Below are 25,739 nucleotides of genomic sequence, written 5' to 3'. Positions count from 1 at the left end.
ACAATTTTCCTGGCAGTTATGGCTGAAATTTTTGTTGGTCTACCTGACCGTGATTTGGTTTCCACAGAATCCCACATTTTCCACTTCTTAATTAGAGTTTGAACATTGACATTCTCAATTGCTTGGATATATTTTTATATCCCTTACCTTTTTCCACACACAGATCCTTTGACAATTCTTTTGCTTCCCCATGACTCAGAATCCAGACACGTCAGTGCAGCACTGGATGAAAGATGCAAGGGTCTTTCAGGAGACGAGAAACTCACTGACCTTTTATAAACACACACTGATTACAAGCAAACAGATCACAGGTGAGGATGGTTACCTTTAGCAGCCATTCAAACCCATTTGTGTGCATGTTATGAGGTCCAAATCTCCAGGGTATGTCAACTTTTGATCAGGGTCATTTGGGCAGTTTCTGTTGTCATTATGATTTAAAAAGAGTAAACGCAGTTGTTTGACAATAAATGGCGTCACCCAACCACTAACCATGAGGGACAGAAACGTTTGTGAGCTATCATTCATATTCTCTGACAAATGGCCAGAAGATCACACATTCTGCTGGGGTATGTAAACTTATCAGCACAACTGTATCTCCTATATGCACCAGTCCATTACACATAATTGTAATTTCTATGTTCCCTAACCCTGGCCTTGTTCTCCCCCATGAACGCCTTGTTCTCTCCCTGTAATTCAGTCTATTATTACACTCCAGAGAGTATCTACGTCTCACTCACCTAAGGACTCACTTTGGGGAACATTTAAGGCACGCTGAGCCATCATACACCGGTGCGCAGGTCACGGAAGGCACCGGGTGAGAGAGGGGCTTATTCAGCGCTGGACAGGACCGTCAGAACGCCAGCCACATGCTGTAACACCAGGCAGACTGGAAAATAACACAACACACAAACAAAAGACCTTTACAAATACCCTATAAAACAATAGTTGGCTGACAGCACATAACCGCAGCACAGGAACATGAAAGGACTTGTCGGGGAATCTTGCAGAAGACGATTTCTGCTTTCAAAGTATCAAACACAAGATCTTATCCACGTTCAAGGGAAACGAAGCAGCAGCAGCAGCGACTCCCCCACAGAAATATCTGACACACAGGCCCTCAGACAAACACAGGCTTGTACTGCCCACGGCCCCGGGGACAGACGCACTGCCCATAATCGTGTGCTGCTTAGCTCGCCATGCTTCCGGCCAGACGTCGTCTTCCACTAGCGCTGCGCTCAGAGCATATTAGCATTGCCCAACCCGAGTATACATGAAAAAACAATGAAAAACTAATGTCAACCTTTTTAAGTGTCAACCATAGCCACGTCAGAGGGTTACAGTACAGTGGGTCGACAATGTCCAGGTAGACCACTAATGGTCGACAGTAACTATGTCGACACTTGAAAATGGTTGACATACCATAGGTCAACATTGTCAGAAGGTCAACACAAGCTTATGGTCTGCATGGAAATGGTAGACGTTTGATAAGTCGACACTTGTCTCTCAAGTTTATTTGGGTGTCTATGTCGACATGGAGACCGTATGAGTGTACCGTGTCCACTTATATGCTTAGGGTTGACATGGACATATTCTCCCGCTACGCCGACCTGGATAGTAAAGTAGGAACAAAGTCTGTCTACACAATTTAAAAAAAAAAAATTATGTAGACTATTTGAGTGTCGACCATGTAAACCTTAAACTTGTGTTGTCCTTCTGTCAATGGCGAACTATGGTATGTCGACCATTTCCAGGTGTCAACCTAGACACTGTCAGCCATTAGTTGTCTATTTAGTGCAGGGGTGGGGAACCTCAGGCCCGGGGGCCGTATGCGGCCCCCTTAGCTGGTCTGAGTGGCTCACCCACCCGGCAGCTTTGCCGGGAGTCAAGTAGAGGGGAATTCTCATGAGAGGTTGGTAGTTCTCACGAGATTCCTCTTAATCAACAGCAGCCGGAGACTGTCAGTCCTATTCAGAGGCAGCCGCAGGAGTGTGGGGTGGCTGCAGCAGGACAATTTGTAAGATACATTTTTACATATGGCCCCCAAAGGATTTTTTTCCCCATACAAATGGCCCTTGGCACAAAAAAGGTTCCCCACCCCTGATTTAGTGACTGCCGACCTAGACATTGTTGACCATGGGACTGCGTACCAGTCAGTGCGCGGTTAGCTCTGACCGCACCCATCCTATGCGCCATAGCGGGGAGATCACAGCATCACGGGAGGCTCGGCAGTCAGAATATGGCCGTTCTCGCGTTCTCTGACTTAGCAGCGCGGATCAGTATAGCTCTGGGAGCGCTGTAGCGGATTCTCTGCCAGCAATCCGGATTATTCAGAAGTTCTAATCGGTGTTTCTCCAGGAGGTACAGACTTCTCTTTTATTATCCGACCCCCCCTTTACGTACCGGAGACGTCCTTATCGCTACCAATCGTGGTAATGGAGTCTGCACTAGAACCTTGTGGCTTACGATGGGTCACAGGGAACAGAGATGTGCGCTGCGGTTCTCCAAATATCCAAAATCACTTGAATTTTGTGAATCTGAACCAAAACCCGGTCCGGATCGTCCTGCAGTTCGGAATTTAGATTTTAAAGGCAATATCTGGAGTATGGATTGCAGATTTACAGGATTTTAGCTGTTTTTAATCAACGATTATACATTTTTTTATGCCGTACCCAAAAAAACTGGATCTGAAGCTAAACACCTGAGGGTGGCTTTGCCAAAACCAAAACACAATGAGGACTTAAACCAGAACCTCCACGCATCTCTCTGTGATCAGATGCGCAGAATCCGAAATGTGTCTGAAAGGGGCTGCTGAGCTGCCACAGCGACTGGCCACCGTGCACCTGTCATGGTGGCATCTCCGCATACACAGGGGTGTACACCGGGGAAAGGGCTTTGTAGCAGCAAAGCAGAGGCCTCATATGGCACCTGCAGACTCCGTAGCGCTTTGACAAAGGCCACGTAGCCCACCATAAGCATACTGGTGCATGGTCGCTTTAGTATTATTCCATGGAGTATAAGAAACCACGGGCATGGAACTAAATACTCATTTTTATTTGAATGGTTTCCCTACAGCTTCCTCCGTTCACCAGACTTATGTAAGACACAGCCCACACGTCTCTGTAATGGGTCAGACTGGATCCCGGGTGCTGAACAGTCCGATACCCTCACGAGCACCAGGGGTACAAAGCCGTGTGGTCAGTCCACCAACAGGCATCCAGGCTGCCTCTTCTGCAGTATAACATACAGATGTATCTATGGGACACCAGTAACCTCCATATAAAACTGGTAAACACTCATTTGTAGACAGAACCTGCCAATATCAATCTAGTGACACTTTGCAGCGTTCCTTGTACCGTACATATAAGTGATGCCCCCCACACCTATGTGCCTGAACGCCGGGCAAGTGTCGGGTGGCATCTGCAGAAGAGATTCTCCCAACAGTCTCTGGAAACTCCGGATCTTGCGGTAGCTGGAATTCCGGCCTAAACCTCTGTGTATTGCTTGGCAACGTGTGAATACGCCAGACAATCGCCAGGCATTACAGTCCTGACTCAGGGAGATTCAGGGGATATAAACCACTGGCGCTACACCAGCTTCCGAGCGTGCCACGTACAGCATTAGGGAACCATTAGTGGCAGGACGATCCGCGCATGGAAGTGTAAATAAATGTAACAGAGGGGGAAATGTAGCAATCCATGGAAATACCAACCAATCAGCTCCTGTCACAGGGCAGTTAGGAGCAGACTGGACGCTACTTTATCTCTCTCCTGACTGTGATGTGTTACGTGGTTTAGGTGCATAATACATAACCGCAGTAAACTGTTTCGGGTACACTTTGTAACCAACAGGTAGCGGTCGTGCTGCAGGGTTTCAGAAGCTTTGGCATAGAGTGACAGCTCCTGGGTCAAGCCTGGTCTGTTTACACCTAGCTTGATCTTTTGGAGCAGATTTGCAAGAACCGTAAGATTTGCGCAGAGCGTCGAAACATGGCCAGACGAATGGGTTATGAGGCAGTCCCACAATGTGCCCGATAAGATCCGGCCACCTGGACAGACAAACGGTGTAAGCGACTCCGGCTGTGAATGGCGCAGTATTCGCGCTTACCGGGTTTGGGTTACAAGACGACTAATATATGCTGCAATGAATGTGTAAGAACAGACAATATGGAACGGATGGAAGATTCCTGCAAACGCCATAAGACACAAGCTGGAATAGCACCGTGGGAATAGGATGCTTCCATAGTGTACGTAAATGTAAAGGGAAATTTACCGGGATAGTAAAACAACAGTTGGAGCAGAGAGTAGCGTGAAGGCAGCAAGCGTTGGGATTCAGAGATACGGAGAATACACAGGTGTCCAACATGCAGTCCCAGATAGTGAGCAACCGCCGGTACCATAGACCCTACCAACAGCAAGCGGCACAAGACAGCATTCCAGCCTCTGCAGGCCAAACAGCTCAGTACAAAGGAGAGGGTAGGAGTGGAGAGGGAGAAGGAAGGAGAGGAAAGGAGTGGGAGAGGGTAGGAGAGGAAAGCAAGAGGAAATGAGGGGAAAACAAGAGGAAAGGAGAGCGTAGGAGTGGAGAGGGAGAAGGTAGGAGAGGAAAGGAGAGGAGAGCAGAGCAAGAGGAAAGGAGAGGGAGAAGGTAAGAGGAAAGGAGGGGAAACAAGAGAAAAGGAGAGGGTAGGAGTGGAGAGAAATAAGGAAGGAGTGGGAGAGGGTAGCAAGAGGAAAGGAGAGGGAGAAGGTAGGAGAGGAGAGGGAAGGAGTGGGAGAGGGTAGGAGTGGAAGGAGAGGAGAGCAAGAGGAAAGGAGAGGAAGAATGAAGGAGAGAATAGGAGTGGAGAGGAAGAAGGAAGGAGAGGGAAGGAGTGGGAGAGGGTAGGAGAGGAGAGTAAGAGGAAAGGAGAGGAGAGGGAAGGAGAGGAAAGGAAGGGAAAGCAAGAGTAAAGGAGAGGAAGAATAAAGGAGAGGGTAGGAGTGGAGAGGGTAGGAGAGGGAAAGCCAGAGGAAAGGAGAGGGAGAAGGTAGTAGAGGAGAGGGTAGGAGAGGAGAGCAAGAGGGAGGGAGAGGGAAGGAGAGGAGAGGAAAGGAGAGAGAGTGTAGGTTAATTGGCTGCTGACCAAAACAGTGTATTCTTCAGCAGCCAATTAACGTGCCTCGGCTATAACGTAAAGTGCTTTCCTATTAGCAGAAAGGCTCTATGTCAGTGGTAGCCAACCCTAGCCCTCAAGAGCTACCAACAGTGCACATTTTCCAGACAACCTAGCTGCTGCACAGCTGCACTCATTAATCACTGACACATTTTAAAAGATCCACAGATGGAGCTAATTAGCTCACTTGTGATTCTGTGAGGAGACCTGGAAAACATGCACTGTTGGTAGCTCTCGAGGACTAGGGTTGGCTACCCCAGGTCTAGGTCAATAAATTATTACGGTACTATATTTCATTTATGAATTACCATGTGTTTAATCCCTATATCCAGCAGGCTTCCTTCACCCCAGGTTGTTAGAGAAGGGTTTCCCTACTAACATGGCGGACAGAGAGACTCAGAACCTCATAGTGAATAAAGTGCACTAATATAGGCAGATTAATCGCAATCGAGAATACCGGCACTGACAGATCGCTCAGCACAGTAGCCCCATGTGTAGGCCCTATAAGACAAATACCAGGGTACAGGGTCAGGGGTTACGACAGGTAACCTTACTCTGCCAGGTGAGACATCTGTTGCCTGTTAAGTCCTTGGAAAGCGGTACCGCAGGATTTCCATTTATCCATACTGGGGCAGCACGGACGGTGTAATGGTTACTGGCTCACATTACTGCATTACCGCCTCACAGCACTGAGGTCATGGGTACGATTCCCACCATGGCTCCAACTGCAGAGTTTGTATATTCTCCCTGTGCTTGCGTGGGTTTCCTCCGGGTACTCCGGTTACCTCCCACAATCCAAAACTATACTGGTAGGTTAACTGGCTCCCAACAAATTAACCCTAGAATGTCTGTGTGTGCCTGTACATGTGGTAGGGAATATAGATTGTAAGCTCCACTGGGGCAGGGACTGATGTGATTGTTCTAATATTCCCTGTACAGCGCTGCGGAATATGTGTGCGCTATATAATAACTGGTAATAATATTCTCTGTACAGCGCTGTGGAATATGTGTGTGCTATATAATAACTGGTAATAATAGTCTCTGTACAGCGCTGTGGAATATGTGGGCGCTATATAATAACTGGTGATAATAGTCTCTGTACAGCGCTGCGGAATATGTGTGCGCTATATAATAACTGGTAATAATATTCTCTGTACAGCGCTGTGGAATATGTGTGTGCTATATAATAACTGGTAATATTAGTCTCTGTACAGCGCTGTGGAATATGTGGGCGCTATATAATAACTGGTGATAATAGTCTCTGTACAGCGCTGCGGAATATGTGTGCGCTATATAATAACTGGTAATAATATTCTCTACAGCGCTGCGGAAAATGTGTGCGCTATATAATAACTGGTAATAATAGTCTCTGTACAGCGCTGTGGAATATGTGTGCGCTATATAATAACTGGTAATAATAGTCTCTGTACAGCACTGTGAAATATGTGTGCGCTATATAATAACTGGTAATAATAGTCTCTGTACAGCGCTGGGGAATATGTGTGCGCTATATAATAACTGGTTATAATAGTCTCTGTACAGCGCTGGGGAATATGTGTGCGCTATATAATAACTGGTAATAATAGTCTCTGTACAGCGCTGGGGAATATGTGTGCGCTATATAATAACTGGTAATAATAGTCTCTATACAGCACTGCGGAATATGTGTGCGCTATATAATAACTGGTAATAATAGTCTCTGTACAGCGCTGTGGAATATGTGTGCGCTATATAATAACTGGTAATAATAGTCTCTGTACAGCGCTGTGGAATATGTGTGCGCTATATAATAACTGGTAATAATAGTCTATGTACAGCGCTGGAATATGTGTGCGCTATATAATAACTGGTAATAATGATCTCTGTACAGCGCTGTGGAATATGTGTGCGCTATATAAATAACTGGTAATATTCTCTGTACTGCGCTGGGGAATATGTGTGCGCTATATAATACCTGGTAATAATATTCCCTGTACAGCGCTGTGGAATATGTGTGCGATATATAAATAACTGGTAATAATAGTCTCTGTACAGCGCTGTGGAATATGTGTGCGCTATATAATAACTGGTAATAATAGTCTCTGTACAGCGCTGCGGAATATGTGTGCGCTATATAAATAACTGGTAATAATAGTCTCTGTACAGCGCTGTGGAATATGTGTGCGCTATACATATAACAATATTCTCTGTACAGCGCTGTGGAATATGTGTGCGCTATATAATAACTGGTAATAATATTCTCTGTACAGCGCTGTGGAATATGTGTGCGCTATATAAATAACTGGTAATATTCTCTGTACAGCGCTGTGGAATATGTGTGCGCTATATAATACCTGGTAATAATATTCTATGTACAGCGCTGTGTAATATGTGTGCGCTATATAAATAACTGTTAAAAATAATTTATTTGCGCAGAATGGCGCCTTTCATGGCCGGTGAGAGTTAAACATTCCACCTGTGAGGTGCTGGTAGGAGGTTACCCCCATTCTCAGGTATTCTAGGTGTACAAATAGCAGATTACACAGCAGCAAGGTTCCGCGGGGCGGTTCTAAAATACACAATACTGGAAACAGTGGGCCCAATTCAGAACTGATCACACAGCGGTCCATTATCAATGTGCCGTCAAATTCTATGGGTGAGATTTAATAGGATGAGAGATTCAGAAAGTGAGAGATTTGGTGAGAAATCTCCAGTTTTTTAAAGCAGCAATCATTTACACCTCAAAATCAAACTGGTGTTGCAGTGTAAATGATTGCCGCTTTAAAAAACTGGAGATTTCTCACCAAATCTCTCACTTTCTGAATCTCTCATCCTATTAAACCTCACCCCATGTTTCTATGTTACTGCACATGTGTATGGGCAGCAATGCCTGTGCGCGACGCCCGGCTGCAATTAAGTCCTTCAAATTGCTCTGTTCACTAGCCGTGCGTGCGGTGATTGACAGGGATTGGGTGTGTGGGGGCAGGAACAAACTGCTTTATGGGAGTGTCATGGAAAACACATGCGCCAAAGCCTGTTAGGGAACGATGTGCGCCCATTGTAAAAATCATTCGATGGTGAGCGGCTTCCGATGGGTTTGGACACATTCGCTCGGGTGCGAACGAATGTGCAGCCATACACACTCATTGGTACGGAGAGCACAATCATTCGCACGCTGGGATTTTACTGGAGTTCGTGTCTGAATCAGTCCCAGTGTATCACGTAGTTGTACAGTCTCAGGACAATCCAGCAAATAACTTCATTATCAATATGCTAATAATAATAATACCAACGTCATGCCGACATTGCCATGTACCGACCACGCCATTGCACTTTACTTGTGCTGACCTTCTGTCATCCAGATATTTATTACGGGTTATCCAGAACATGCGAGAGCCAGATAGCCAATAAGCTGAGCCCACACATCCCTAGATCCTGGAAATGGCCAGGCAGCATCAGTTGTCATCTGACATTTCCTGGGTCAGTTTGCCCCCCGACTAGGGCTCATGGCAAGGTGAATTATTGGAGTTGGAAGAGGGCATAGCAGTGGTTGCCGACAGATGGGACATTCAACATTCCTCGAACTACAGTGCCACATGTTTGCCAGGAACACCTCATGGCAGGCATAACTATCCACTGTGGACAGCGCAGGGGAGTCCGGCTAGAATTGTCAATGCGGCCCCAGTTATCAATAAGGTAGCATGCAGGGTGGTGGCACCATAACGGGGCAGGGTGGTGGAACCATAACGGGGTAGGGCGAGTTCATGTGCCATGGGCTGGCTCAGTTCCTGAACACGACATTCACCGGAAACCGCTACATTGCATTGCTTGGTGACCGTTGGCAGCCCTCCATGTACTTCAGGTACACACACTACAAGGGAATACTCAAGCAGGATAATGCCATTGGTCCCAAGCCGTACACAATTGGTTCAAGGAGCATTCTTGAGAGTTCCGACAAATGGTGTGGCCACCACACTCACTCGACACGAACCCAAATGAGCATTTCATTGGACGTGGTGGAGAGGTTTATTCGCATCCAAGATCCTGCGCCTACAAATATGAGGGGGCTGTGGGAAGCTCCCCGATCATATGGGTCAACATCTCTCCAGATGTCTTCTGCTGACGGGTGGCTGCACTTCGCTTTGCCAGCATTATATATTATATCCCAGCGGTACATTGTGGGCCATCCCAACTCATCCCAATGTCCTCTCTACTTTGTCCCTACAAAGAGCTTTTAAATGACCTGAAAATTTATATTTCAGTTAAAAAACCCTGAGATGTGACAATATTCACATGAAAAGGAAGACTGGACCGGCTGGTGGTCTGATGATACAAGAGCAGAACTTGCTTTCCCTGGAACGTTAATATCCCCTTCTATACAGCCCATTATCTCCTGGCCACCTACTGTCAGGTCCAGAAATATTGTGTCTTCATCTATGGACCTGACTGTATGTTGGGACAAGTTCTGGAGAACAGGCCAGGCTATGCCCCCGCAGGTTGTCTGGAGCGACCACATGATGTAACAGCTCCATAGCCTGGAAAGGGGCATCAGGAAACAGTAATAAATCAGGGCGAGTGCCCTTATCTGCCCACCACACATGCTACGGGGCGTGAAGCCTTATCTCCCCACCGCACACGCTGGCTCATTGTACAGCGAGAGCGCGGATCTCTACAGAGAGAATGCAGGAGGGGACAAGGGACATCTCAGGGGGATCACAGGGAAGACATTCGCAGCAAATGCCCTAAAGAGTTGTCAAAATAAATCAAATCTCCAACTATACCGCACTCACATAACAGGAGCGGGGTCATGTAGGGTGTGCTGTACCCCGGGAAGAATCCCCCCGCAATCAGGCGTCTCCCATACGTTACAGGAAAGTATTCCATCGAGCCCTCAGACAGGTGACAGACTGTCCTGCAAAAGTCATTCCCGTCGGCAGATCTGAATCATATGGACATGAGGGATCCAGATGATGCGTCTGCAAAGTCGACATGCACAAGCGGAGCGAGTCATTCCAGGGTACGTGCTACACTAACTGGGCGGCCACATGCTCGAGTGTCAACATTGACACCAAATTACCAAAAAATCATAAAAACCTCATGTTGACCTTTTGATTGTGTCGATGCTTCTGTCATTGTTGACCTTGTGCATGTTGACCCTATAATCCATACCCTGGCATGAAACGCCGACAGCTGGACATAATAAATCACAATACAGACCACAGGGCATCGGTCATGTAGCAGCAATAGCGGGTGCGGATTATTAGTCAGTCAGTCGGTAACAGGGTCAACAGGTCGACATGGAAAAGGTTGCCGGGGTCAAAATTATTTATTAACAGTATCTAATATAGCGCACACATATTCCGCAGCGCTGTACAGACAAATTGTCGACATGTCACCGTGCTTCTGGCTCAACACACTATTATATTGTCCCTCTATGCCGACATGGATGGTGAAGTAATAACACGATGATTAAAAAAAAAAAAAAACATGGAAAAACATTGACCTTTTGACCCTGTCGACCTATTGCATGTCTACCTTTTGTGCATGTCGACCTTTTGACCCCATCGACCTTTTGGAATATTGACCATCTATCTAGACACTGCAGATCTGTCACCTGGAACCAGCAATAATGTGCGACTCTCCGGCCCCGTACCCACTCTACCACTGATATCACTAACGGTATCGGCGTGAGAGCCCATTGTCTAGTGTGTATGGGGAGAACATTACAGTGCGGGCACACCCAGCAATACAACGCGCGCACACACCTAGCAATACAACGCGCGCACACACCCAGCAATACAACGCGCGCACACACCTAGCAATACAACGCGCGCACACACCTAGCGATACAGCACGCGGACACCGAGCGATACAGCACGCGCACACCTAGCAATACAACGCGCGCACACCGAGCGATACAACGCGCGCGGACACCAGACGATGGGCTCTACCACTGATATCACTAACGGTATTGGCGCGAGAGCCCATTGTCTAGTGTGTATGGGGAGAACATTACAGTGCGGGCACACCTAGCAATACAACGCGCGCACACACCTAGCAATACAGCACGCGGACACCGAGCGATACAGCACGCGCACACCGAGCGATACAACGCGCGCACAATGAGCGATACAACGCGCGCACACCGAGCGATACAACGCGCGCGCACACACACCGAGCGATACAACGCGCGCGGACACCAGACGATGGGCTCTACCACTGATATCACTAACGGTATTGGCGCGAGAGCCCATTGTCTAGTGTGTATGGGGAGAACATTACAGTGCGGGCACACCTAGCAATACAACGCGCGCGCACACACCTAGCGATACAACGCGCGCGCACACACCGAGCGATACAACGCGCGCGCACACCGAGCGATACAACGCGCGCGCACCGAGCGATACAACGCGCGCACACACCGAGCGATACAGCACGCGGACACCGAGCGATACAGCACGCGGACACCGAGCGATACAACGCGCGCACACACCGAGCGATACAACGCGCGCGCACCGAGCGATACAACGCGCGCACACACCGAGCGATACAGCACGCGGACACCGAGCGATACAACGCGCGCACACACCAAGCGATACAGCACGCGCACACCAGACGATGGGCTCTACCACTGATATCATTAACGGTATCGGCGTGAGAGCCCATTGTCTAGTGTGTATGGGGAGAACATTACAGTGCGGGCACACCCAGCGATACAACGCGCGCACACACCCAGCAATACAACACACGCAGACACACACCTAGCGATACAACGCGCGCACACACCTAGCGATACAACGCGCGCAGACACACACCTAGCAATACAACGCGCGCACACACCTAGCAATACAACACACGCAGACACACACCTAGCGATACAACGCGCGCACACACCAAGCGATACAACGCGCGCACACACCTAGCGATACAACGCGCGCACACACCTAGCGATACAACGCGCGCACACCGAGTGATACAACGCGCGCACACACCGAGCGATACAACGCGCGCACACACCGAGCGATACAACGCGCGCACACACCTAGCGATACAACGCGCGCACACACCTAGCGATACAACGCGCGCACACCTAGCGATACAACGTGCGCACACACCGAGCGATACAACGCGCGCACACACCGAGCGATACAACGCGCGCACACACCGAGCGATACAACGCGCGCACACACCGAGCGATACAACGCGCACACACCGAGCGATACAGCGCGCGGACACCGAGCGATACAGCACGCGGACACCGAGCGATACAGCACACGGACACCGAGCGATACAGCGCGCGGACACCGAGCGATGCAACGCGCGCACACCGAGCGATACAACGCGCGCACACACCGAGCGATACAACGCGTGCGCACACCGCGCGATACAACGCGCGCGCGCACCGAGCGATACAACGCGCGCACACACCGAGCGATACAACGCGCGCACACACCGAGCGATACAACGCGCGCACGCACCGAGTGATACAGCACGCACACATCAGACGATGGGCTCTACCACTGATATCACTAATGGTATCGGTGTGAGAGCCCATTGTCTAGTGTGTATGGGGAGAACATTACAGTGCACGCACACACACACACACACACACACACACACACACTGAAGGATACAGCACAAACACACTGAGCGAGCGATACAGTGCGCACACACTAAACGATACAGCGTTTAACATAAACATCCATTCGCATGCCAGGGGGAAACTCCCACATCATTCGATAGTTGCTGACCATCGAATGATGTGGTGAGTGCGACACTCAGGTCACTTCGATATGCGTGCACATTCGGGAGGACATCCGGTGAGGTCAGCTGCCCGCCCGCGTCACTGGGTGATTACCATGGGAACACACCCCCTGTCCGGGGCCGATGTTAGACGTATGCGCAGACGAATTTCTGTGCTTGTGCATAGGCCGGGTCTGTTTGCCAGGGCCGCACAAACCCAGCGTATGCACAAAAATGCACCTGCGCATACGTCCAACATTGACCCCGGTGCGAGCAAGCGGCCGCTAGGAACGGACAAGAATAAGGTCCACAGTGCGGAGTCTGAGCTGGGAGCAAACACTGCAAATATCTGACCTCTGCTGCAATCCACGGGGGATTATTAATTTACACGCAGGGTAAATACTGGCTGCTTTTGCGTGTAGCTCACATTCTCTGTGGGTTTCATTTATGGAATTGGGTAGAGCGCCTTCAGCCCAACCAATAAATTATCAAAAACAGCAATCACCTTATGGACACGAAGACACAATCCATCCCCAATTGCTGCTACTATATAGAACTAAACATTGGAGTCGTCCACGTGGCAAAAACAGGAGGAGCCAAGACCCCTGACGTCGGTGCAGCCCCCGTAGTACAGCCAGCACCTGCCCCATCAGATGCTAACCAAATGGTGTAAGTGTCCTGATGGAACATAGAGGGGGTCAAAGGGTCAACACATCGTTTACCACGATGTTTCAGCATTAGGATTTAAATACACCAAAAAGTGTCATTTTTCTGCGTTGGCCCATTGACTATGTATCTATATACTGTACACTTTGTAATCCACGCCCTGGTCTGATGCTTGGACTGGGATTTTATCTGAGGGGATGACTGGTTACAAGATAAGATACAGGTAACACTATAATCTTTGGTCCATCACTGTCACTGCTAAGATTCGCAAAACGACAACCGGTGGCGGCGGCATACGGGTCCCCCCTCCTCCTGTGATGGCATGGTTACGGTGCTTTGCGAGCCCTTGCATGTTACCAGTAGCCCTGTTTCGTCATGCAGCCACCGCCCAACCGAGCTGGACACACGGGCGCTGCCTGGAACGCAGTCCTGCAAATGCTCTGCTCCTGCGACGCCAAGTCGTCACCCCTTAGGCAGTGGTGTCATTTTTGCGATGCGATTTTCGGCAATCTGCGCAAAGTGTCAAAAGTCACAATAAGCTATTTTTGGTAGTTTGCCTACAGTATATCCGCAGTTGGGAAACCAAAATGGGAGCGATCCCGTATTCCAGCAGTTTTTGCCCGCAGTAACCATGCGCATTTTTCTGCCAATCCGGATGAGATTAGCGCTTTCCAAATGTGCAGCAAACTGGGGACAATTGGGTTTGAGGCTGGGATGACTGGGATTGTATTCTCACCGACACCTGTGTTCCTGAGTGTGTGACAATCTGCCAGCAATATGTGCCCCGGGCTCAGGCCTGTCCTAGGATCTAACACACAAGTGCGAGAACGGTTTGTATAGAAGTTTCCGATCTCCTCTGGTTTCTCCAACACTTGACAGATCTCACAGAATCCTTCATTCCTCGGATCAAGGAAGAGGGAAAGACAACAACATCCACATTCCTCGTACAGAACGAGTTTCCTGCCGACAGATTTCACACCGAAATTAACGAGTCCAGTGTTTTTGTTTTTTACCCCACAGCTGAAACGTGGATGTCAGTGGCGTAAGTTCCTCCCAGTTGCCCGGAGGCAAGGTGTGTATTGTCTGCCCCCCCCCCCATACACACACATATAAAGTACAGTATATACTGTATATTCTGTATGTCTGTTATGAAATATAACAGGCATATATACAGTATATATATATAGAGAGAGAGATAGAACACAGATTTCAGAACTCCGAAGTGATATAAATGGCTTTCAATTCATGGATTTAAAATTGCAGGGGAGGAGAGGTGCCCCCTTGAGAGCAGGAGCCCGGCGGCAGATGACTCCATTGCCTCCCAGAGTTCTGCCTCTTGTGGATGTCATCTTTTAAACGGCCATTATTCCCGTCTTGTGAACGTATTGCGCTGACAGTAACGAGGCGACCGGACAACAACGCATTCCAGTGACCATAAAGCGGCCAAATAAATAAAAATGACACAAAATTCCATGTTTTCTTTGTGTGGCCCTATTCAATTCCTCCCTATTGTTGGCCCCTATGGGAAGCGAACTGACTGTACACATTAACACAACATGAATTCAGACAGATGTTCACAGTGATTTTTTGCCGATTTACAGAACACCGATCACATTCTGCCGCGCGGCTGATGCTGAATTTTGAGCATATGTGAGAACATTTATGAAAGCCGGAGATAAATAGACTTTTTTTTTTTTTTTTAAATAGAATGTTTCCTAATGCACAACTTATTCTGCGATCGGCATGGTAACCACAGACACAACAAATCCATATACAGTCTGCCCCTTTCCCCGAGGCACAAACAGCGTATCCGAATCTCAAAACAACATCACCGATATAAATAAAGGTTGGGACACGGGGTTGGGGGGTGCACATGGTCTGCTGGCTGTTTTGTAATGCCCCATGCCCACTTACATTATAAGAGGCTTACAATAAGGGTGGATGATAGACAGCTGTGGTTCCAAAACTGGGCGCCACGGGCTGGTGGTCCAGGACCAAATGTCGTAGGAGAGATCAGTGATAGTAGCTGTTATTTAAAAATAATCTGTGGGAAATCAGAAGTGCGATACATTGTAACAGCAATTACATCACCGGCGGCTGTGCGCGCATACATGGTCAGACACCAATTGCCATGTCAGGCGCCATCCTGTGGCTGCCGGAACGCAAAACACTTGAAAACCCCCATAGAGGTAAGGAGCAGTGTTAGTGCACTTACTATTATGCTGGGTATGGGTCATTGGGGGTGACCCAATCTAGGTTGAGATGCATTGGATTGACCACTAGAGGTCAACTGGCCTTAGGCCGACACCTGCACTAGGTCGACATGGGTAAGGTCGAAAGAGTCAGAAGGTTGATACAAGCATTAGGTCGACAATCTAATACCGAATGGACACAATCGACATTGGACAACGTCTAAGTGTACACCGCTAACGCGGCGGCAGTCACAGGGAAACTCAGGCGCTTGCTGGATAATAGAACATGGAGAAAGAAGGGTTTTAATTTCATTTTTGTTTTGTTTTTTATTTTAAACTGCACAGATCTTACAAAAGAAATCAATATCGGAATAGATCTGTATATTTCTGGGAGCTCTGCATAAAATCGGAGCAATGACAATTGCTGGAAAGGTTATTCCCTCGCCTGTCGCCTATCAGAAATATTCAGGAATTCAGGCCCTATTTGTCTCCCAGCACCCAAAAGCCATCAGGGACGCGGGAGGACCTAGCAAACATGTCAGCAGAGGCGATGACTCCCAGAAGTGGAATGTGTGTCGGAGCCTCACAATCCCGCCCTGTCCAGGTGTGGAAAGGAGAAACTGATTATAGTTCTAAGAAGAGCGGAGATAATAAAGTCTTATTTATTTACCTGGGCATTGGGAGTGTGCTCCAGTGTTGCTGATTAACGACTACAAGTCCCAACATACCCGAGGTCTGCCAGATTTACCAAAGGACATATGTCACAGTTCCCCCTTACTCTTGGGATGGTGAGTTGGAGCAGCGTTGGACCTGTCCTTAGCTTACAGAAGACTGGAAGGCCACCTGGGCAGGTAGTACCGTGTTACTAGGGGTCCCAATGCGGTTACAAACACTGCACCCCTTTCCTCAAGCAGATCATTCACAGAGTCAATACAGAACTGATCTGTGGAGGTGACTCTCCATGCGTGTAACACAAGTCAAATACATGTTGCCAAACAGATTGAGACCTCAAAATTTTCAGTGGATTTAATTAAATAGAGTTTAAGCACATCGTAACCATTTGACGTAGGTTTGGTGCATCTGCCCGTATCGGTCCTGCAGTTGTCCCACACCACATATGGCCCCCAAAATGGTTTTGCTTGGAAAGTGCAGTTGAAACCCCCTCATTGCTTACAATCTGCTGGATGGTGACTGAACTCAATTATAGGTTGATACAGTTTCAAAGCGATTTGAAAACAAACAATAAATTGTAAGTACACTGAAGCATGTAAGTCCGGCCCTGGGCCCTGTACACACTAGCAGTTTCCACACATTCACATCGGTTTTCACAAGTATTTCTGCAATGTCTGTATCGTACTTACAGCAAAAACATGTATCAAGTAGCATTCAGAAAACAACGCCATAAGTCAAGTATATCGCCAACGGAGAAACAATCTCTAGTTTTTTACCTTTGTATCAGATTGCGCAAATGTGTTGTTGTTTTTTAACACCGGTCAGCGCTGAGTTTCAGATGGCTCAGACGATGCCCCTCAGCTGTGGGCAGCGTGACATCAGAGCTCATGCTGCGCAACACAACAGCCGTGTCTGCCCACTGACTACTGCCCGCCCACCTACCTTATTAGCGCGCTGCCCCTCAGCTGTGCGCAGCGTGACATCAAAGGTCCCGGGATTCATGGGATTAATCATTTTTCAATCCCGGGATTGAAAAAAATGGCCCGGGTTTGGCATCCCTACTCCCAGAAATAGCTAAAGACCACCTTTTCCTCCTCCACGGCCAACGCTCCTGAGCCCAGCCAGGCTGCCCAGAGGTTAGTTTTATTATACATTTCCTTTCTTGGAAGTCTGTCTAAAAAGAACTCAAATTATACTTCAGACTAAGGAACGTTTTCTGAAATAAACGTATAAAGTTCTTCAGAAGAAAACCAGAGGGAGTGAAAGGGCGAAAATTGTCAGAAAATGTTATTTTCTCCTGTTTTTAGAAGGGATTACTTCCTCCCCACAAATATATATATAAATATATCCACTATTATATTGACCTCTCGGTACGTATACAGCATCGTGGCGGATGGGATTATGGTCATTATATTATGCCTGGGCACCAGCCCTGGAATCCTCAACGTAAACATGCAGAGAACCAGGAAGGGGGATGTTAGGGTTAGGCGGTGGGGTAGAGGGGTGGAGTTTAGGCACCAGCGGGGAGGGTTAGGCACTAGGGGGGGGGAATAATAGTAAGGCTGTGGGGAGGGAGAGTTAAGGTGCCCACACACTAGAATGATTTTTTGTCGATTGGCCCGATTTCCCCAACAACAAAAAATCTGCTGATTTTTACCGATAATCGGCCGCAATCAGTCAGATGCGCGCTCCCGCTGCATGAAAGATCAGAAGATTTAGCAAAAGATCCATAGGAACACACATATGATCTTAAGATAAATCTTTGGAGAAGGCCTTTAGATTTGGGTGGGGTGTGTTCAAAATGATCTCTTTATTGCAGTGTAAAAAAAAGCCGCCAGTACGAACTCTGCACAGAAACAAAATAACTCACCCAAATGTACCTCGGTCTGCATCTGGCCCACCTGCAGCGCAGCATGGTTTTGTTCATTAGAGAAAGAATTTGCATTTGTAAGTGAACCAGAATCAGGCCCCATGTGTAGGGGGCTTAAGAGCATAATTCAGACTTGATAACAAAGAATAAAGCAGTCAGTATTCGCTCTGCACAGAAACAAAATAACGCACCCAAATCTAACTCTCTATTGTATATTAGAATTTTAATGTATGTGTATACGATGTCACATAAATACATTTAGGATGTATATACTCTTTATTATTTCTGATTAAAATAAGTGATTTGTTAATAAAATAAAATATCTATTTACATTTATTTACGTCTCCCATATCCGGAGATCTCTTATCCAAAAAACAGTGTTTATTATATTTAGTTTTTGTTTTTTTCCCCTGCCCCTTTTTTCATACTTACTAAGTCCCCCAATGTCCACGGCGGCCTTCAGGATCTTCGGGGTCCCAAACTCGCGCAATGCACCCCTGGAACCGATGAAGAAGATACTGAAGGCCGCCGGGGGGGGGGGGGGGCAAGTATGTTAAAAAATATATATTCCAAAAACGGGAAAAATCCCTTATCCGAAATGCTCGTGGTCCGGAGAATTTCGGATAAGGGATACTCAACCTGTATCGTTCTTTTATTATTAAAGCGCAGAGACTTTCTTCAGATACTTCAAAAGCACTGTAAATGGCAGCGGGGCAAGGAGACAATGCCCACCGGAACTTCATAGAAAACTGAAATCCCCTCGAAAGCTGAAACTAAGCAAAGCGCCGCGTCACGGACTTAGGGGGATGATTCTGGTGGGTTTGAAAAGCAAAATCCTTCTTTAATGGTCAAAATCTTGCTGCACTGCAGGGGGCAGATGTAACAGGTGCAGGGTAAATACTGGCTGCTTTATTCATACACTGCAATTTAGATTTCAGTTTGAACACCCCCCACCCAAATCTAACTCTCTCTGCTCCTGTTACATAAGCCTCACCTGCAGTGCACACGGTTTTGTTCATTAAAGAACAAACTTGCTTTTGCAAACCAACCAGAATGACCCCCTTACAGATGTACAGCATCAAAGATCATTGCGGTTACGGGCGATGTCCATGTCATGTGATGCGGAGGGGGGGGGGGGGGCAGCCCACCAGCACCAGAGTGAGCACTACCTGGGCTAAAGGTGCGAATCTGGGAACAGTGTGTGCCAAATTCAGCACACACAGGAGGAGAGGGTGCGGTGTACAACCTGCCCATCTGCCAGTGCAGCCACCAACGGTATCGCTGTCATTAGATTACACTGGCCAATGAATGGCATGTAGGGGAATGAGAGGGACATGTAGGGGGCATCTCTGGGGGGGCATGTAGAGAGGTCAGAGTGGCATGAGGCAGATTCTCAGCTAATGTAGAATCCCAGAGTTTTAATTGGCATGTGATGGGATTGAAGCGCAAGCCTTTGGGACGAGATGAGATATGAAATTAGGGTCATGTGCAACCCTACGGCAGGCTGGTAAGCCGCACAATGGTCCTTACAGTATGTGGTGTTGCTGCCAGTGATTAGAGGATGATATGGGGAGAGGACGTTACCAGTAGCAATCAGTAATAGCTTTATATCAGACAGAGAGGAAGCCGCTGCTATTACATACGTGTAGGGGATGGGTTTAAAATCCCGACCGCCGAAATCCCGACAAGGGGGGGGGGGGGGACGCAGCGGGCCCGGTGCCTCGCTATGCTCAGCACACTCATTTATTCTCCCTCTATGGGTGTCGTGGACACCCACAGAGGGACAAAGTGCTGGGATTTCGGCGGTCAAGATTTCAACTGCATCCCACGTGTGGCTTGTCATACAAATTACACAGTGACACACAAGTGCGTGACTTGTTGCGTATATTGCACAGTGAGACACACAAGTGCGTGACTTGTTGCGTATATTGCACAGTGAGACACACAAGTGTGTGACTTGTTGCGTATATTACACAGTGACACACAAGCGTGTGACTTGTTGCGTATATTACACAGTGAGACACACAAGCGTGTGACTTGTTGCGTATATTGCACAGTGAGACACACAAGTGTGTGACTTGTTGCGTATATTACACAGTGACACACAAGCGTGTGACTTGTTGCGTATATTACACAGTGACACACACATTTGTGGCTTGTCCTGTATATTACAGTTACACACAAGTTTGTGGATTGTCTAATCTCACCAATAATCCCACGGCTGTCCACGTGAACTTTTCCGGGCCAAACAAGAAGTGTTAAACGCTCATTATACCGCGGACGTTGTATTATTGCACCTTCAGTTATTTATATTACTATAAACATTACTATAAAAATTATATTTGTTTTTTTATTATTGTATTTCTAGTTTTACAAGTTGTAGTCTGTAGGTGTCACAGTATATAGGGAGAGTGTCAGCGGGCGGATGTGACTGTCGGTGTCACAGTATATAGGGAGAGAGTCAGCGGGCGGATGTGACTATCGGTGTCACAGTATATAGGGAGAGTGTCAGCGGGTGGATGTGACCATCGGTGTCACAGTATATAGGGAGAGTGTCAGCGGGCGGATGTGACTATCCGTGTCACAGTATATAGGGAGAGTGTCAGCGGGTGGATGTGACTATCCGTGTCACAGTATATAGGGAGAGTGTCAGCGGGAGGGTGTGACAATCGGTGTCACAGTATATAGGGAGAGTGTCAGCGGGCGGGTGTGACTATCGGTGTCACAGTATATAGGGAGAGTGTCAGCGGGTGGATGTGACTATCGGTGTCACAGTATATAGGGAGAGTGTCAGCGGGTGGATGTGACTATCGGTGTCACAGTATATAGGGAGAGTGTCAGCGGGAGGGTGTGACAATCGGTGTCACAGTATATAGGGAGAGTGTCAGCGGGCGGGTGTGACTATCGGTGTCACAGTATATAGGGAAAGTGTCAGCGGGTGGATGTGACTATCGGTGTCACAGTATATAGGGAGAGTGTCAGCGGGCGGATGCGACTATCCGTGTCACAGTATATAGGGAGAGTGTCAGCGGGAGGGTGTGACAATCGGTGTCACAGTATATAGGGAGAGTGTCAGCGGGCGGGTGTGACTATCGGTGTCACAGTATATAGGGAGAGTGTCAGCGGGCGGATGTGACTATCGGTGTCACAGTATATAGGGAGAGTGTCAGCGGGCGGATGTGACTATCGGTGTCACAGTATATAGGGAGAGTGTCAGCTGGCGGATGTGACTATCGGTGTCACAGTATATAGGAGGATCTGTCAGCAGGTGGATGTGACTATCGGTGTCACAGTATATAGGGAGTGTCAGCGGGTGGATGTGACTATCGGTGTCACAGTATATAGGGAGAGTGTCAGCGGGTGGATGTGACTATCGGTGTCACAGTATATAGGGAGAGTGTCAGCGGGTGGATGTGACTATCGGTGTCACAGTATACAGGGAGAGTGTCAGCGCGTGGGTGTGACTATCGGTGTCACAGTATATAGGGAGAGTGTCAGCGGGTGGATGTGACTATCTGTGTCACAGTATATAGGGAGAGTGTCAGCGGGAGGGTGTGACAATCGGTGTCACAGTATATAGGGAGAGTGTCAGCGGGCGGGTGTGACTATCGGTGTCACAGTATATAGGGAAAGTGTCAGCGGGTGGATGTGACTATCGGTGTCACAGTATATAGGGAGAGTGTCAGCGGGAGGGTGTGACAATCGGTGTCACAGTATATAGGGAGAGTGTCAGCGGGTGGATGTGAATATCGGTGTCACAGTATATAGGGAGAGTGTCAGCGGGTGGATGTGAATATCGGTGTCACAGTATATAGGGAGAGTGTCAGCGGGATGTGACTATCGGTGGTGAAAGTATACACCTAGAATTACCATACAGCACTCTAATGATTTCTCCTGCCTTCACATCGTTAACGGTATTGAGTGTACACACTTATTGAGGATCGTTGGCAATTACAGGGTTAAAAGACATTGCGCAGACGGGCCCTTGTCCAGTATGTATGAGGCTCTAAGGATATCCTTATGTGGAATTCCTCTACTACCTCTGCTGGGAGGCTATCCCACCTATCCACTACCCTTTCCGTAATGTGTCTGGATTATCCATTGACCCTACCTCCCTCCAATGTCCGTGAACGTCCAAGGCCAATGGGACGACGTGGCTATGGTTGACACGAGTATGTCGATTTTGTTTTTACTGTTTCACACAAGCCACGGCCCTGTCCATCACCCACTATAGCGAGGGCCATACGATGCAAGTTTACGCCAGGTATCCGGCATTATTCTGCACTGCGCATCCCTAGTACAGTGGGCACTGCAGATCTGCCTTATGCCAGCCTGAGACTAGGTGGGCACGGTAATGTATGCCTTGCCATTGTGTAATAAGGGGTAAGTCGTATTATCCGCCTGCGGTAGGGGGCAGCTATATATAGCGGATGATCGCCGTACTAGCGCCTGCCACCTATTCCTGTTTTTATGCCACCACGGGCACGGATTCTGCGTTTTGATGAGCAGGTTGAAGGGGCTAAAATAAAATAAATGACTTACAACGCGGGCACAAGTAGACAAACGCTTGCGATGTGCGTCTGGCGTGAACCGTAGCAGCGGCACATGGCCGCAAATGGTTGTTCTGTGCGGGGTTTTATTGTTATTTACAGCTGACGCCCCTTTTGTGACCAAGTCTGCATCAGCCCAGAGTGTAGCACACCCTCAGCGTTCCCTGGGGACGTGACACTGGCTGCACAGCGCATCCAACACACAACTCCCACATCACAAGTCAGGTCACTTATCCTGCCGGCCCTACAGAAGCGGGGAACCCAGACTGGCACACAAGCCACAGATGCCCCCAGTAATGCTGGTGATACCATGCGCTGGGACGCAGGGCTGCAGGTCACACACCATGTCCCATCCAGATGGGGACGAGTGAGGGGTCTGTGGGGGTGGCCAGTGCAGACATGACTGATACAACAAAGGACAAGGTAAATCCTTGGAGCAGGGGGCGGCCCGGCTGGCAGTGTAAACACAATGTACAGAGCCCAGGCACATGCAAGTTACAGACATGTCCCAGCAGCAGCTCTGCATGCACCAGGCGACATTAACCCCTGAGCTACCGCAGACCCCATCCCCAGATCTGCTCACAACAAGAAGTGCTACAATGAGAGCACTGTGTCCCTGCAGAGGTTCCAGCGCTACTATGTTACACATTCACAAATCATAGTGTTCTGGGGGCCCAATATAGCACTGGGAGATCTGCCCCCAGCACAGGTGCAACTGCTAGATCACACACGTAAGATCTGCCCCCAGCACAGGGGCAACTGCTAGATCACACACGGAAGATCTGCCCCCAGCACAGGGGCAACTGCTAGATCACACACGGAAGATCTGCCCCCAGCACAGGGGCAACTGCTAGATCACACACGTAAGATCTGCCCCCAGCACAGGGGCAACTGCTAGATCACACACGTAAGATCTGCCCCCAGCACAGGGGCAACTGCTAGATCACACACACACGTGAGATCTGCCCCAGTACAGGGGCAACAACTAGATCACACACACCACATGCGAGATCTGCCCCCAGCACAGGGGCAACTGCTAGATCACACACCACATGCGAGATCTGCCCTAGACCAGGGGCAACTGCTAGATCACACACACACGTGAGATCTGCCCCAGTACAGGGGCAACAACTAGATCAAACACACCACATGCGAGATCTGCCCCCAGCACAGGGCAACAACTAGATCACACACACACACACGTGAGATCTGCCCCAGTACAGGGGCAACAACTAGATCACACACGTAAAATCTGCCCCCAGCACAGGGGCAACTGCTTGATCACACACCACATGCGAGATCTGCCCCCAGCACAGGGGCAACAGCTAGATCACACACACCACATGCAAGATCTGCCCCAGCACAGGGGCAATTGCTAGATCACATACACTACGTGTTAGATCTGCCCCCAGCACAGGGGCAATTGCTAGATCACATACACTGCACATACCACATGTGAGATCTGCCCCGGCACAGGGGTAATTCACACACACACACACACACTGCATGTGGGGATGAGAGGTGCATGGAGTGCCCCATGCTGCCCCTGCTGATGCCCCCAGCGCACTTACCTGCATGAGCCCACTGCGCTGAGGTGCCCTCTCCAGTGCCCAATAACGCACCACTGGGTACATCCAAACAGAAGCTGCAACCAGGTCTCCTCCTCCAGCAAACAGCCGGCTGCCCACTAGCTCTGGCGACCCCCACCGGCTGCTCCCAGCAATGCCCCAGCTTCCTGCCCAGGCTCAGAGTCCCTGGAAGGAGCCTCCGTCCTGCGGCTGCATCAGACCCTGCGCTGCTGGAAACTACTGTGACTTCTGCAGCCGGGAGAGGGGAGGAGGGTCCTGCACGGAGCGGGGCTGTGACTCAGAGCTGCCGGCAGCAGGAGGAGGAGGGTGAGGAGGAGGAGGGTGGTGCCTGCTGCCTGCCCGCCCGGGAGATGTGTCCTGACTCCTGCCGCCGCCGGGAGCGCATGAGATGGACACACTGCTGACATCACACCGCTGGAATCCCCGGAATGTGCCGCCACTGGGGATGCTACTTACTTGTTATTCATTCAAAGGGAAGGGGGATACACAGAGACCCCCCTCCTGGGGGCAGAGGTAGAGCCACAAGCCAAAGCGCTGCACACATGCAACCTGAGGGAGGTCTGCGGGAGGGGGACCCCGGGATCTGCCCCAAGGGGCTACAGGTCACCTGCATTATACAGGAGGGGGCATCAGAGTATAGATCCCCTTCAGTTACAGTTACTGCATTGTGTTATTATAGCACATTCTAATAATCCCAACTAGTTCCTCTTCTGCAAAGGTAAATATTCCCCCCTGTAGGTCATGGACGGAAGGAGAAGTGGATTTAGCCTATTTTACTATTTGTGTCTACAAACACTTCTGTTTTTAGTACATTGAAGTGGATGTAGCCCATGTATCATGTTGTGTCTTCACCCACCTCTGTTTGTTTTTGCCCCCTTGCTGGTCAGATACTAAATTTGAAAGGTATTTAGCTCAATTTATATAAAGGTCAACATGGGTGTTTTAACTTTTTTGGGGGATGTTGACACAGTATCGGCACACTATTTTATTCTCCCACCACACCCTATGGTAGGGCATGAAATACCACCTGTCGGCACATGTCGGCTCAAGAAACAGTGATAAACCCTATGTCGACCTAATGCTTGTGTGGAGCTAATGACCTGTCAACTTTGTCCCCATGTGCCCCCCACTGTGCAGCCTGCTCCCCATGTGCCCCCCCACTGTGCAGCCTGCTCCCCATGTGCCCCCACTGTGCAGCCTGCTCCCCATGTGCCCCCCACTATGCAGCCTGCTCCCCATGTGCCCCCCTACTGTGCAGCCTGCTCCCCATGTGCCCCCACTGTGCAGCCTGCTCCCCATGTGCCCCCACTGTGCAGCCTGCTCCTC

At 48.9% G+C, this 25,739-nt stretch overlaps 1 protein-coding gene across 3 annotated transcripts in view; it reads right to left on the bottom strand.

The window, feature by feature from the left end:
• PTPN14 (protein tyrosine phosphatase non-receptor type 14) overlaps window positions 1-25,739 on the bottom strand; it is a 116,642-nt gene that overhangs the window by 63,273 nt on the left and 27,630 nt on the right. The window contains exon 1 of one of the 3 annotated variants that reach the window (XM_083175172.1): window positions 24,396-24,748. The exons of 1 other annotated variant lie outside the window; for it this stretch is intronic. The gene's annotated coding sequence lies outside the window, so the exon portion shown is untranslated. Of the gene's footprint in view, window positions 1-24,395; window positions 24,749-25,739 lie in introns of those variants that run through there. One more of the 3 variants, XM_083175174.1, reaches the window with a different exon arrangement.

This window comes from Crinia signifera, chromosome 3, assembly GCF_055691185.1.
Source record: "Crinia signifera chromosome 3, ASM5569118v1, whole genome shotgun sequence".
In the NCBI taxonomy this organism is placed as follows: domain Eukaryota; kingdom Metazoa; phylum Chordata; class Amphibia; order Anura; family Myobatrachidae; genus Crinia; species Crinia signifera.
This window is presented reverse-complemented; position numbering and strand designations above follow the sequence as displayed.